Source organism: Podarcis tiliguerta (genome assembly GCF_965153285.1).
Source record: "Podarcis tiliguerta genome assembly, chromosome: 12".
NCBI classification, from domain to species: Eukaryota; Metazoa; Chordata; class Lepidosauria; order Squamata; family Lacertidae; genus Podarcis; species Podarcis tiliguerta.
In genome coordinates, this window is record NC_139545.1 from 10,390,966 (window position 1) to 10,406,692 (window position 15,727).

Consider the following 15,727-nt stretch of genomic DNA (forward strand, 5'->3'; position numbering starts at 1 on the left):
TTCCCGACTTCCCACCCCCTTTCCCATGGGGTTTTTGTTTCTTTCCCAGTGCTGCACCCCATCTTCTATCTCTTAAACCTTAACAAACCTATTAGAATCTTTAATCCATTCTGTTGCTCATAGCTCAAATCCTGACCACGTGTTAGTTATATAATATTTCTTTAAATAATCTGAAAAGGGTTTCAATTCTTCAACAAAACTTTCGTTATTAGTTCTCTCTTATTTTAGCAATCAACTCTGCCAATTCTGCATAATCCATCACCTTACTTATCCATTCTTCTTTAGTGGGGAATTTCTGCTTCTTTCCCCACTAGAGAGTCCTAACTGCAGCTGTAACATACACAAACAACTTAGGGTGGATCTACACACAGGAAAACCCCCACTATAAATAAGTCAGAAATTAAATCGTTATAACTAAAGAAAAAACGCTATGGAAAATTGCTTAGTTTTTGTGTGTGCTCTCCAGCGCCACCTGGTGTTACATGTTTATAACCCATTCAAAACACTATTTTTTTGACTAATGCAACTGAGTCCTTAATCATCTTGTTTGGAACTTCTGTCCCTTTAATCCCTGAAAGAAAAGCTTCAGGTTTCTGATGGGATTCACTTCATCTGTGGTCATCTAATCAAGTGGGGAGAGGGAAACCTTGTAAAATAACAGTCCCTGTTTCATCAAGAGCACAGAAACAATCACAACGAGTTATATCAATGCTCTGTCAAGGCCAGCATCTCCTTTGCAGCAGCAGCTTCTGCCAGATGGTCATAAGGGCATTTGCCAAGAAACAGGCTTCTGTATTGCTTAGTTCAAGCATCTGGATTTTGTCCCAAATCTTATATAAATCACCTGCCGTGGAGTGTTCTTTACTGGGTACCTGGTAAATATGAACAGTTTATTGGCACTCCTTAAGACACTTATTCCAGAAATGTGTTATTTATTTTATTTATTTCATTTATGAACCGCCTCCTATCAAGCATCTCAAAACAATTTCACGACAAAGAGTAAAGACCATAAAAACATCCACAGCGGAGCATGAAAAACCCAATGAAGCAATTTCATAGATCAAAATGATGTTAAATTCGACACAAATACTAACTGTGATGAAAGCCTTCACTTAGAAAGGTAGGCACCACAAAGACAACACAGATGATGCCTGTCTGACAATCAAGTGGGAGGGAGTTCCAAAGGGTAGATGCTGTCACACTAAAGGACGCTTTTCATTTATATACTGCTTTTCCTCAGAAGATAGGGTGGTATCTGCAGGAGGCCCTCCCCTTACAGAACACAGTGATCGGTTGGCTATATAAAAGGTGACATATCATTTCAGATATGCTGGCACTTGTCGTGAACCGGAAGAGCAACAGGGAGGAGGAAGAGGATCCCAGTAAGGGGTGTAGCCGGGACTGGGACACACTGGGGCAAGCTGGGGATAGGGAAGTACTCATGGGGTGATAGAGGATGATGAGGTGGTGAGGGTCAGTGCAGAGGAACAAGAGTGGCAGGGCCCATCACCAGAGCCAGAGGGACCCCTGCCTCCACAAACGTGGTGGGCTCTGGGGCGTAGGGAGCAGTAGGCAATGGTATTCCAGGAGGCTGAGACAGGCTGAGACAGCCCATCTCCCTAGCCTGCCAGGTGTGGCTCGCTAGCTCTGGGTGGTGATTCCTTAGCTGGAGTAGGCTCACCACAGGTGAGGGTCACCTGCCTCATCAAGCCCAGAAGCTGCAACCAGCAGGCAAAGGACAAAACAGAAGCAGAGCTGAGGTGCTGTGTGGGCTCAACTGCCCATGTTGATAGACCTTGGCTGCTTCTAGACCTCCACAAGATTGCTTTGGGTTTGACTCTGGACTGTATCCTGACTGTGGGACTTTGGACTTGGCTACTTGGATTGACCCTGAACCTCCCTTCCTGACCTTCAGGTTTTTTGCTTCTCTTGTGTGGATCGACCAGCAGACTTTGAACTTGGCTCCTTGACCTTAGCCTAGTTCATAACTACCTATGATTTCTAAGTGTCTAATCGCTGGAATAAGAGCCAAGAATTTGAACTTCGTCGCGGTATACAGTGAGTTTTCTACCCTTTTAACCCCTTACTTGTTCCCCCTTTCACTACCCTGATCAATATGAAGTACAGCAATAATTAAATAAGGAGCTGAGAATTAACCCCCAATACCTAATGGTCATTATGGTCCCTTACCATTCTATATAGTGGTTTTTATTTTATGCACATATAATTTTGAATTGAAAGGCATGGACCGAGCACGTAGGCTGTGTTCTACTTGGCACATCATCCAGGTGTAAAAGAAAGCCAGATCCTGCTGCTCTCAGGTACCTGTGGCATTAAATGAGGTCACATCACTGGATTTTACAACCAGAGGCATTTGCCAGGGCAGGTGAGGAAAGGATTAGGCCCCTCCTTTCACCTGTAAATTGTTCCCTCAAAATGCTTTCTGGTATGTGCTTTAAGAGAGAAAGATGAAATTGGAGCCAAGCTGCAACCAGCTTGTAATGTCTCATTTCCCTCTTTCCCCCAAGTTGAGGTGATTTCCAGGGGACGTGGTCTATTTCAGGGGTAGGCAACCTAAGGCCTGGGGGCCGGATGCGGCCCAATCGCCTTCTCAATCCGGCCTGTGGACGGTCCGGGAATCAGCGTGTTATTACTTGAGTAGAATGTGTCCATTTATTTCAAATGCATCTCTGGGTTATTTGTGGGGCCTGCCTGGTGTTTTTACATGAGTAGAATGTGTGCTTTTATTTAAAATGCATCTCTGGGTTATTTGTGGGACATAAGAATTCGTTTACCCCCCCCCCCATATAGTCCAGCCCACCACATGGTCTAAGGGACGGTGGACTGGCCCATGCCTGAAAAAGATTGCTGACCCCTGGTCTATTTTGAGTAGTGATGTGTGCTTTAAACCCACACACCCCTGAGAGAGCAAGAGCCCTTGTTACATTTAGAAATCTAGTTTGTTGTGATTATTTCTGTGATGATATGGAAGGCATTCTACTTCAGGCAGAGTATGCAGATGGTCTGTGATTAAGCGATCTAGTGAGCTAAAAGCTTTCAAAACAGGCAGATTCCCTGAAGGACTAGGAATGGAGGCAGTTTAATTGAATTCAAATTACCATGACCAATAGGTTTTGTGTGTTAACCAAGCTAAGCAGGTGTCCACATTACGCTGTGGTCGTAGCAACAGATTCTGATCTATCTCTTTATCTACAGAGAAAGCCCAACGGAGATTGCTTATGGCACTTTCCTCACAAGTCTCTCAGTGGCCGAAATTACTGATTTGAGCTTCTCCATTTCAAGAAGATGCAGGGAGGTGTCCAAAAAAACAACAACAAAAATCATAATTTTGTCTGTCCTGGGAAATACTCGGCAGTTCTTTGGAATGCTGAGTGCAGCTACTGCTCCCCCCCCCTTTTGTTATAAATATTTACTGCAAATTCCTTAATTCTGCTACAAGAGAGAGAACACAGCATGGGGTGGCATTCAATGAAGTTTTACTCAGAGTAGACCCATTGAAATTAATGGACATGACTAAGGTAGGCCCATTAATTTCAATAGATCTATTCTGAGTAAAACTTTATTAGATGCCACCCACTATGTGTTAGTTTATCAGAATTTATTCTTCCAAAACATTGTGAACTAAGGCTTATGTTGAATAAAAGGGTCACCAGACATGTAGCCCTCGTGAAGCCTTGAATAAGAAGTTGATTTCACTGATATGCCAATCGTTCACATCACATGAAATAATTATTCTGAAGGTGGAGCAATCGCCTTCCTGCAGTAGTGATTTTTGCTGCTGCAAGACAGTTCATTACCATGCTAGCAAGTGCAGCTTCCATCTACCATAATATATTTTGGAAGGTAGGTTATATTGCAGTGAGTGCAGCTGTGTTATTGTAACCAAAATCTAATCCCTAGATTGGCAGCGTCTCACGAGTAGACCATGGACACACTAAATAACAGTTGGCTGTTCTGAGCACATGGAAAAACAAGTCCCTGCCGCCTGCCAAAGGAGGGGTTTAAAAGCAGCTTTGTCCAGAGAAAGTGCTCCAGACTCATGTTTGGGGGACTAATACCTTCTGCCTGTGGGCTTGTTTCTGCAAATCAGTTAAGCATGCTCTCAATCTCGGGGTGTTTGCACATTTCCTCTTCAACACGCCAGTGAAGTGTGGCAATGGAACAGAAAAACACCAGACAGTTCTAGGTAGGGTCAGTGCCTTTACTGATAGCAGAAAGCAGCCCCACAGCTTATAGGTTACATACAGTTGTAATATACAGCGGATGCTCGGGTTGCGAACGCGATCCGTGCGTGATCGCAACCCGCAGTGTTCGCAACCTGCATCTGCGCGCGCATGGTTTGTGATTCAGTGCTTCTGCGCATGTGCAAAGCACGATTCGGCGCTTCTGCGCATGGCATGCACGACCGCCGAAACCCAGAAGTAACCCGTTACGGTACTTCCAGGTTTTGGCGGTTCGCAACCCGAAAAAATGCAACCTGAAGCGGCTGTAACCTGAGGTATGACAGTACAGTCCTTCCAGCGGCATCCTTGCAGGGTTCCAACACAGACTAGACTCTAGCCAAGGGCCGGGGTCAACAGCAAACTTGCTTCAGACTTAAGATTGTGCTGAGTCACTCTCACATGTTTGCTGACTCCAGTGGCATAGCGTGGGTTGTCAGCACCCGGGGTAAGGCAAGTAATTTGCACCCCCCGCTGCACTGTCCCTCCCCCAGATAGTCCCTCGCTCTCTCTCCGCACCGCACCACACGCCTGGCACCCCCCCTCCACAGTGGGCGGCAACCCGGTGGCTCGGCTCGGATTCGCACAGCCAGCACTGCAGTGAGAGAGAGTGAGTGAGCCAGGTAGGGGCAGAGAGCTGCGAGTGCGAGCGCGCCCCCCCCAGATGTTGCGCCCGGTGCAGCTGGCCCCCCTGCACCCCCACGCTACGCCACTGGCTGACTCCCTCTCACATGCTTAACTAGTAGCAGGTGCAAGACAAACACACTCAAAATAAACCAGAACACCCCTTTTATCTGCATGCATAAACCCTTATACATCAAAAAAAGTGTTTATGGTATTCAATAACACACAGATGGTGATGGACGCATGCTTTCTGCTATGAAACTTCGAACATGCCTGCTTCTTTGCACCTGATCAGCTCGAAGGTTTGCAGATAAACAGTTCAATCAAAAGCGGCAAAAGTCCCCTGGGCACTCTTTCTCCGAAGGCAAATCACTCTGCCAAGGTTGCTCAGAGCTTTCTACCACTGCCTGAGGAATAGGAAGCATGAGAGTTTACACAGAATGGGCACTCTTCATCTTATGGCTGTTGAATTCCCTTTGACTGGTAGGCAGGCCACCTACCTGGTGAGCCCCTGTAAAATATGTAGGAACTGTTTGCAACACCTGGATGCCAGCTATAGCTTGGCACTTGGAGAGAGAAACAATAAGGCAACCCGGAGAGTCTATCCATTTTTGTCAGTCTGTTAAAATAAACATAGAACACTTATTCAGAGGAGTTTACAGTATGTCACAGTTCACTGTTGGCTCCTCTTACTCATGTAACTGGCAGTTTGCATTTCTTAGTGCAGAAAGTATTGATCTGATGTGCAGTGATCTTTCTTGTTCTGCTTAGATCAAGAGGGTTCTGGAAGGTTTCTGTGTGAAAGAAACCAGCAGAAGGTTTCTGATGTTTGGGTTATTTTTTCGGGGAAGCTGACTACAGCTGGTCTAAACTGGTTCTGTTATCTCTTTCTGTCAAGGTAATGCTGGCTATAATAGTAAGGCCAGAAAGAGCCTGCGTATTCACACTTGCTCTTTCTATCTCTTTGCTCTGGTGTGATGTTCTGTATTGCTTAGTGTCAAGGTTTTAGTCTTATTATAAGTTACTGTAAGTTTAAGTTAGGGACATGGGTGGCGCTGTGGGTTAAACCACAGAGCCTAGGACTTGCCAATCAGAAGGTCGGTGGTTCGAATCCCCGCGACGGGGTGAGCTCCTGTTGTTTGGTCCCAGCTTCTGCCAACCTAGCAGTTCGAAAGCACGTCATAGTGCAAGTAGATAAATAGGTACCGCTCCGGCGGGAAGGTAAACGGTGTTTCTGTGCGCTGCTCTGGTTTGCCAGAAGTACCTTAGTCATGCTGGCCACATGACCCAGAAGCTGCCTGCAGACAAACACCGGCTCCCTCAGCCAATAAGCAAGATGAGCGCCGCAACCCCAGAGTCGGTAACGACTGGACCTAATGGTCAGGGGTCCCTTTACGTTTAAGTTAAGTCTACTGCAACTGGATTTCTTATGGACAGTGCCAATCCTGAATGTATTGGAGTTGTGACCATTATGCTCATTTGCCTTCAGTAGCACTAAAGCTCTGCTGGATGAAGTACAATGGCCTCTGGTCCACTGTTTGGGAATCTTGCAACGTGTTTAAGTTTTTCCTCCGCATGACAATAACACACTTCAGTGGAGCCAGCATTTATTTATTTATTAAATTTCTATACCACCCTTCACACATGAAGCAACAGCGAAATAATCTTTTTGATTACGAGATATCTCTGCTCTAGGTGCTTTGTACTAAAACATGCACCGCCTCAAACTCCTCAGACTGACCCTATGCATTGGTATGCAGGATGAGACCCTACCTGCCAGACCCCACTCTCGCCAGAGTGGTGCATGCTCTGGTTATCTCCCGCTTGGACTACTGCAATGCACTCTACGTGGGGCTACCTTTGAAGGTGACCCGGAAACTACAACTAATCCAGAATGCGGCAGCCAGACTGGTGACTGGGAGCGGCCGCCGAGACCATATAACACCAGTCTTGAAAGACCTACATTGGCTCCCAGTACGTTTCTGAGCACAATTCAAAGTGTTGGTGCTGACCTTTAAAGCCCTAAATGGCCTCAGTCCAGTATATCTGAAGGAGCGTCTCCACCCCCATCATTCTACCCGGACACTGAGGTCCAGCGCCGAGGGCCTTCTGGCAGTTCCCTCACTGCGAGAAGCTGAGTTACAGGGAACCAGGCAGAGGGCCTTCTCGGTAGTGGCACCTGCCCTGTGGAACGCCCTCCTACCAGATGTCAAAGAGAACAACAACTACCAGATTTTTAGAAGCTTTTAATGTTTGATGTATTACAGTATTTTAATATTTTTTTGGAAGCCGCCCAGAGTGGCTGGGGAAGCCCAGCCAGATGGGTGGGGTATAAATAATAATAATAATAATAATAATAATAATAATAATAATAATATCAATAAATAACAAATAAATAACAAAACAATCTTCAATAGAAATACAGATAAAATTGGCAAATGTGAAAAAAAATAAGTATATATGTTTCTGGATGGACTTGTTGAAATATAAACATTTTGGCATGCGTAGTGAAGGTGCCTGCCTAATATTAACTTTCCTTTCACGAGCCTCCTTGAGTTAGCTTACCTTAAGATCCAAGCCAATGTTCACCATATCAATGTGGAGTATTGGTCATCTTGTGGGCATCTTTATAAGGAATTCAGGGTAGGAATTATACAGAAGTTCACATGAGTGTCACCTGTAAATGGTGTTTTTGATTGCTTTCCTATAAGACCAGAACCTTTTCTTTCTACTGACAGATTCTGAAGAGGTTTTCCCCCCACACCCACAAGTAGTATATAATGCTCTTAACTGTGTTTTCTCATAAGGCTTTTCTCTGCATTGGCTAAGACACACATTGTTCACCACTCTTGTTCTTGTATTTTAAGGCATTAGCTGGGGATTTGTAAAGAAGCCACTTTAAAGATAAGGTCTGGAAAGCCTTCCTTTCTCGAACTGGTGGGATCAAGTCAAGTCAAAGAAGCTTGCTGTGATGTCTCAACAAAAAAAGATGTAATGAGTTTCACAGACCTTTGCGAGGAATTATCTACACAGCAAAGGTTAAGAGGTACCGTATATTAGAAACTGAGATTGTTCATAATCCAAAAGAGCAGTTCTCCTCATCTTGAATTACAACAGTGTGACGCGGCAGCTAAAAAAGCCAATGCAATTCTGGGCTGCATCAATAGGAGTATAGCATCTAGATCAAGGGAAGTAATAGTGCCACTGTATTCTGCTCTGGTCAGACCTCACCTGGAGTACTGTGTCCAGTTCTGGGCACCACAGTTCAAGAAGGACACTGACAAACTGGAACGTGTCCAGAGGAGGGCAACCAAAATGGTCAAAGGCCTGGAAACGATGCCTTATGAGGAACGGCTAAGGGAGCTGGGCATGTTTAGCCTGGAGAAGAGGAGGTTAAGGGGTGATATGATAGCCATGTTCAAATATATAAAAGGATGTCACATAGAGGAGGGAGAAAGGTTGTTTTTTGCTGCTCCAGAGAAGCGGACACAGAGCAATGGATCCAAACTACAAGAAAGAAGATTCCACCTAAACATTAGGAAGAACTTCCTGACAGTAAGAGCTGTTTGACAGTGGAATTTGCTGCCAAGGAGTGTGGTGGAGTCTCCTTCTTTGGAGGTCTTTAAGCAGAGGCTTGACAACCATATGTCAGGAGTGCTCTGATGGTGTTTCCTGCTTGGCAGGGGGTTGGACTCGATGGCCCTTGTGGTCTCTTCCAACTCTATGATTCTATACAGTTTTGGCAGAGGATGGTCAGTTTTCCCCAGCACCACCAATCCTATAATTCTAGCCAATGACAGCAACTAGAAGTCTTGAAGCTCCTTACATTTATTATGACATAAACTTTGCTGGACTAGAGTCTACGTTGTGGGTTTCTTATGCTCCACAGGACGCTCCTGCTAATTCACTGCAACCATCTGAGTTATGTATAAATATACTCTATTATTCTACAATCTATATGAATAAATCCTGGGAATTAGTCTCCATTGCTTCTCTTGCACACAGTTCATATAGGAAGGGACATTGCTCGCTGGAAGAGCAGATTATTTTGTATCTTCTAGGTTCAATCCCTATGGAACACTTAGAGGACACACTAACCAAGAAGCTAGATGAGAACTTTATTGTCTCTCTCCAAAAAGAGCAGAACAAGCACAGGAAACTCCTGACTCCACCCAGACACTACTCAGTCCAGTGCCACCTAGTGACCAAACTATATAATGACACTATCCATCTATCCACAGCTGGACCATAAAGAAGGCTGATCGCCGAAGAATTGATGCTTTTGAATTATGGTGCTGGAGGAGACTCTTGAGAGTCCCATGGACTGCAAGAAGATCAAACGCATCCATTCTTAAGGAAATTAGCCCTGGGTGCTCACTGGAAGGACAGATCCTGAAGCTGAGGCTCCAATACTTTGGCCACCTCATGAGAAGAGAAGACTCCCTGGAAAAGACCCTGATGTTGGGAAAGATGGAAAGCACAAGGAGAAGGGAACGACAGAGGATGAGATGGTTGGACAGTGTTCTTGAAGTGACAAACATGAGTCTGACCAAGCTGCGGGTGGCAGCGGAAGACAGGGGTGCCTGGCGTGCTCTGGTCCATGGGGTCATGAAGAGTCGGACATGACTAAATGACTAAACAACAACAAATCCATCCACACACCCTCACATGTCTGAGCAAAAGATAGCTGTTAGTGGTTTTTGCACTTGCACCGAGTTCTCTGGGGAATCAATAGTTTGTTTGCTAACCACTCAGTGAACTTGTTTTATTTTTAGTTTGGCTGGGGTTGGAGGATGAGGAAAACCCTACACTCAATAGCTGCTTTATCTTTCAGCCTGCCTCCTTAAGTAGAAGAAGGTGATATGGCTTCTTAGTCAAGCAGATGTCTTGTCAAAAATGGACAGATTTAGCCCCCTGGCCTGGAAAGCTCTTCAGCTTCAGTGGCTCTGAAGTGCTTACGCAAGGAACTCCTTTGCTGCTCACAGAGGCAGAATCCGTTTGAGGGGAAACAGCTTTTGTTTTCTTCTGAGCCATCTCTTCCATGACAAACTGGACTGGACACAAGAATCTTGATGAATAGAGATTGTACTTGTGGCAGAGAGGAAGCAGGTGGGATTTGGAAACTGTACCAGAATGGATCCAGACCATTCGTCTCTCTTCGTTGGCATCATCATTCCCTGTGTGGGAACTAGGTGGGATTAGCTAATTCCTTGGCAGGGAAGGGATGTTCTTCAGGGTGGCAGATGGACCGGGGAGAAGAAAGAGAGCTGGACAGAATAAGGCAGCAGAAAGAGAGTGAAGCAGAGAGAGAAGAGATATCTCCACCAACCACTTTGGCTCTGGCACTATTCTGATTCTTGCCTCACCTTTCCCCAGTATTTGGCCTCTGACCGATTAAAAGGGAATCAACTGTTCACACAAACTGTAAGTGGTTCTGGGGTGCCATTTAATAATAAAAATAAAAATAATTTTTTATTTATACCCTGCCCTCCCTGGCCAAGACCGGGCTCAGGGCGGCTAACGCTGGATATAAATACAGCAAAAACATTAAAAACAAAACCCAAAAACGCACACCAGTTGATTAAAATATAAGTAAGAATACAGTTTAAAATGCAGCTTAAAATGCAGCCTCGTTTTAGTGGTAGCCTATAGATCAAAGCCATAAGGGGAGAAAATGTCAAATATTCACCGGGGCCAACTATCCATGCTGGTCCAAATGTGCCAGTAAAAAGAGCCGAGGGAAAATTTATATGGATTCTTCCCTGAATAATAACCCTCCAAATGTTCCTATTTTCCAGGGACAGTCCCAGATTTACAGAAGCCATCCTGGTTTCTGATTTGATTCTGGAATGCCCCACTTTTCCTTAGGATGCGCCCCTATTTTCATCAGATAAATGTCGGAGGGTATGGTAGGATGTTCCAAACCCTTGATTCTCAGTTTTGTCAGAAGGTGATGGAAAACAATAGAGCAGGGTTTCTCTTCCACAGACTCCCAGCAAGTCTGATTGCAAAGCCATCATTGCTAATAAACACATGTCACTTGCCTCTGGGTTTGGAAATTGGGAAGACAAATCTTCAAGTGGTTGTGGGACCTCCAGTTGCTTATCTCTGTGATAATTTCTGCCCTGCAACTCTAGGGTAAACTCACTGTAAAATAAAGGGATTTGAGTGTTCAAACATCATTAGCAATAGGTATACTCTGGAGCCAAACAATCACTGGGCTGTTCAGCCTCAGTAGTAGGACAAAGACTCACGAAAAGCTGACAAACTTTGCATTGAGCAGATCTAGGCTTGTTGTTTAGTTGTTTAGTCGTGTCTGACTCTTTATGACCCCATGGACCAGAGCACGCCAGGCACTCCTGTCTTCCACTGCTTCCTGCAGCTTGGTCAAACTCATGTTCGTAGCTTCAAGAACACTGTCCAACCATCTCGTCCTCTGTCGTCCCCTTCTCCTTGTGCCCTCCAACTTTCCCAACATCAGGGCCTTTTCCAGGGAGTCTTCTCTTCTCATGAGGTGGCCAAAGTATTGGAGCCTCAGCTTCAGGATCTGTCCTTCCAGTGAGCACTCAGGGATGATTTCCTTCAGAATGGATAGGTTTGATCTTCTTGCAGTCCATGGGACTGTCTAGGTTTGTCATTGCTTTTCTCCCAAGAAGCAGGCGTCTTTTAATTTCATGGCTGCTGTCACCATCTGCAGTGATCATGGAGCCCAAGAAAGCAAAATCTCTCACTGCCTCCATTTCTTCCCCTTCTATTTGCCAGGAGGTGATGGGACCAGTGGCCATGATGTTCATTTTTTTGATGTTGAGCTTCAGACCATATTTTGTGCTCTCTTCTTTCGCCTTCATTAAAAGGTTCTTTAATTCCTCCTCACTTTCTGCCATCAAGGTTGTGTCATCTGCATATCTGAGGTTGTTGATATTTCTTCCGGCGATCTTAATTCCGGCTTGGGATTCATCCAGCCCAGCCTTTCGCATGATGAATTCTGCATATAAGTTAAATAAGCAGGGAGACAATATATAGCCTTGTCGTACTCCTTTCCCAATTTTGAACCAATCAGTTGTTCCATACCCAGTTCTAACTGTAGCTTCTTGTCCCACATAGAGATTTCTCAGGAGACAGATGAGGTGATCAGGCACTCCCATTTCTTTAAGAACTTGCCATAGTTCGCTGTGGTCGACACAGTCAAAGGCAGATCTAGGCAGGCTCTGTCAAATGAAAAGTTTGTTAGAATGGTAGAAAGGTTTATGAGCTCATTAGTTCTCAACAAGGAGGGCTGAGGAAGTGATATGTTTATGACAGGCTCGGCTCGGAGTCCCAGTGCACTGCCGCTCTAACTTGCTCTAGCTTTTTGAGCATTAGCTGTTGTCAGTTTTCGCACAACTTTGCAAAGTAGATGATTTCTGAAGGGTTTTCAAAAAGGAAAAGAGCTGGAAGAAATAATGGCTTCTCTCCCTCCCACCCCCTTTTGTGTGTGATGTTCTTGCATCTCCCTGTTGAATCTAATCATTTCAGTGGCACCACGCCTGTTGCTAAGATGGGGCAGGTGGGGCAGAGACCGAGGGACTACTGGCTGCCCCCCATCCAGGACCACAGCAGGATGTATGGGGCAGGTGGGCACTACTGTCATGCCAGCACCTTGCCACCCATGTTGGATAGCTCAGTAAGTAGAATATAAGTCTCTTAATCTAAGGGTTGTGGGTTTGAGCCACACATTGAGCAAAAGAGTCCTATATTTCAGGGAACTGGACTAAATGGCTCTCATGGGCCCTTCCAACACTACAATCCTATGATTCTATGTGGTGAGTGTCAGGAGTTCAGCCTACACTTGAGTAGGACCCCGGTAGAGCCACATGCCCGACTGGCATGTTCTCTCCCTCCTGGTCTTTCATTTGGGAGCTTCGAAAGCTTTCTTCAGCCCAAACATCACAGCGACTGATGCCAACCGACACCGGCACACTTAGGGATCCACAGAGTTTGTGCATCATGCATGACAGATCTCAGCAACTCAGCATTTTGGCTAATCTACTTTATTTACATATAAACACACACAGAGAGCACTGCAACATGGCTCCCCCCCTCTCTCTAGCATCAGACAGCAAAGAGAAAAAGAACAATAGCCACACTTCACAGAACACGGTAACACATACATCCTGTCTCCGTCACTTCCCACTCTGTGGAGTCAAAACATACACCGTCATGTGAAAGACAACAATCCCATGACTGCAATCATAGATCAGGAATTCTAACAGTAAGTGCATCTGTCCAAGCAGGTCCTAGGACCCCAGTGATTCAAAAATGAAAGCCATGCCTGACTCTAATTCCCCACCACCACCACCATTCACTCACACAGCTGCATTCTTCCCTATAAGGCACTAGGGTAGTAACTGCACTTTTCGATGGGAGCTTTGCTGCTCCCATATGTGGGGTTGGCCACCATCAAATTACCCAGCATGCAATGCCAGGAGTTTTGCATGCTGGGTCATTTGATGGCCACAACGCGCTTTCAAAAACACCAACTTGCTCACCTGTGAATTGTCCTTGCTGCTGCTGTTGCAGGCCCACTGAATTTTGGACTGGGACTGGGCCTGAGCTGAGGTACCTCTGAGTACTGTGATGGCTAGAGCTGCGATGCATTTTCAAAGGTGAAAACCTCCCTCTGAGAAAAGGGGCTTGCTGGGGTGAGATATTTCCTAGAGGGCCCCCTCCCACAGCATCTGACAGGGCCTGTCATCTCCTGTATCATCTGCTGCTTCAGCAATCTTTAAAACAGAAACAAGCAAAAAGGGTCTTCTTCACGCAATGATATCCAGTGTGGTGTAGTGGTTAAGAGTGGTGGACTCGTAATCTGGTGAACCAGGTTCGCTTTCCCACTCCTCCACATGCAGCTGCTGCGTGACGTTGGGCCAGTCACACTTCTTTAAAGTCTCTCAGCCCCACTCACCTCACAGAGTGTTTGTTGTGGGGGAGGAAGGGAAAGGAGAATGTTAGCCACTTTGAGACTCCTTCGGGTAGTGATAAAGCGGGATATCAAATCCAAACTCTTCTACTCTTCTCATCATTACATGTGTATCCACTTGGATTTGACTATACAATATCATTTACACGAGGAAGAATAATATCCATTTGAGAAATGGCTCCAAAATAGATGCTGGTGGGATTTGCAAAGGGGCTCATTCTGTAGCAGTTCCTCCTCAATACAGTGGTACTTCGGGTTAAGTACTTAATTCGTTCCGGAGGTCCGTACTTAACCTGAAACTGTTCTTAACCTGAAGCACCACTTTAGCTAATGGGGCCTCCTGCTGCTGCCGCGCCGCCAGAGCACGATTTCTGTTCTTATCCTGAAGCAAAGTTCTTAACCTGAAGCACTATTTCTGGGTTAGCGGAGTCTGTAACCTGAAGCGTATGTAACCTGAAGCGTATGTAACCCGAGATACCACTGTATGAGGTAAAGAGGAGCATCTCCATGGGTTTTGCACAACAATTAGGCAACTTTGGGTGCTGTGGGGCAGCTGCTCCTGGATGTCACAAAAAGGCAGCAAATGGTTTGTTATTTTTTGTTACTGAATTTTTGCTGGCGGGAAATGGGATTTTCTGTCTCCAGTGCCAGAATAGTGGCTTTGGGTACTAGGCTCCTAGTGGGGGTGGGACGGCATTTGTTCCTCTGCCCCAGGCAGCAAAATGTCTTGGGCCACGCTTCATGTGAATACCTTCTTCTTTTTCATTACTTTCCCCCTCCTTCAATGTCTCTCTGTTTGTTGTGAGATATATATGTATGTAACTTCCCACCAGGCTCGGTGCTAATTTTATTAAGTGTTTATTCAGGGCCATTTACAAATTTTGTGGGTGTTGAAACAGCTAACTGGTGAGGTGGAGGCGGGAAAAAAGTAACTGTTTGAAACCAAAGGGCTTTTGAAATGTGTGAATGTAGTGTTGAAAAATAAGTAGTGATATAGTGGCGGATGGCCATGACTAAAAATATAGGAAAAAAATCTATATTCAGACATGTGATGAGCTCAAGCTGTCATATTAGACAGTGCTATAGTGTTTTATATTTAGTCCTTTTTCTGCTATATATTTTGGGGAACATTGAATCCCTTGTGGAAAATTCTAAATGCAGTATATTTGCCATCATTATTTCCAGTAGTGCAACCCTCCATTATGTTCCGCACTCTGAACAACAACAACAACAACAACAACGATAACAAATTAATTGCTGAATACGTAAATCAGGCAAAGGCAGATTTCAGCTATGAGGAGGTGCAGAAAAGGAAATATATATATAGATATCTTATTTGCACCTCAGATGTTGCATTTCATTTACAAGATGTCATGAACAGTACTTGGAATGAACTAGTTAATTTGAACCAAGCTTCCTGAAGGAGTTAAAAAAATTCTGAATTACACCGAAAGTAGTTACTGTAATTGCTGGATGAATTAAATTTATTTTGGGGTAGAACTTTTGGTTTCTAGTTCATCTTAATGTTCTCCCCCCTCCCCACCAGCAGGAGGCCCAGACTCTGAGGTTTATTTTTAAAAAGTAAGTTAGAAAGCAAAATGTGGAGGCAACATTCCAAAGCTTTTTATGCAAATAACGAGACACTGCTATTGCTAAGGTTGCTTATCACTTAATCACAGTTGCTAAGCATTTGGAAGCAAGGAATGTGAGGCATTTCACTGGCCTAGGGTGTGACCTATGCAGCACCTTGTGCCTTGATGTGGCTTTGTCACTATATGTCCTGATACCCTTAGGGCAGAGGTTCTCAACCTGTGGGTCCCTAGGTGTTGTTGGACTACAACTCCCATCATCCCTGAGCTCTGGCCTTGCTAGCTAGGGGTGATGGGAGTTGTAGTCCAACAAC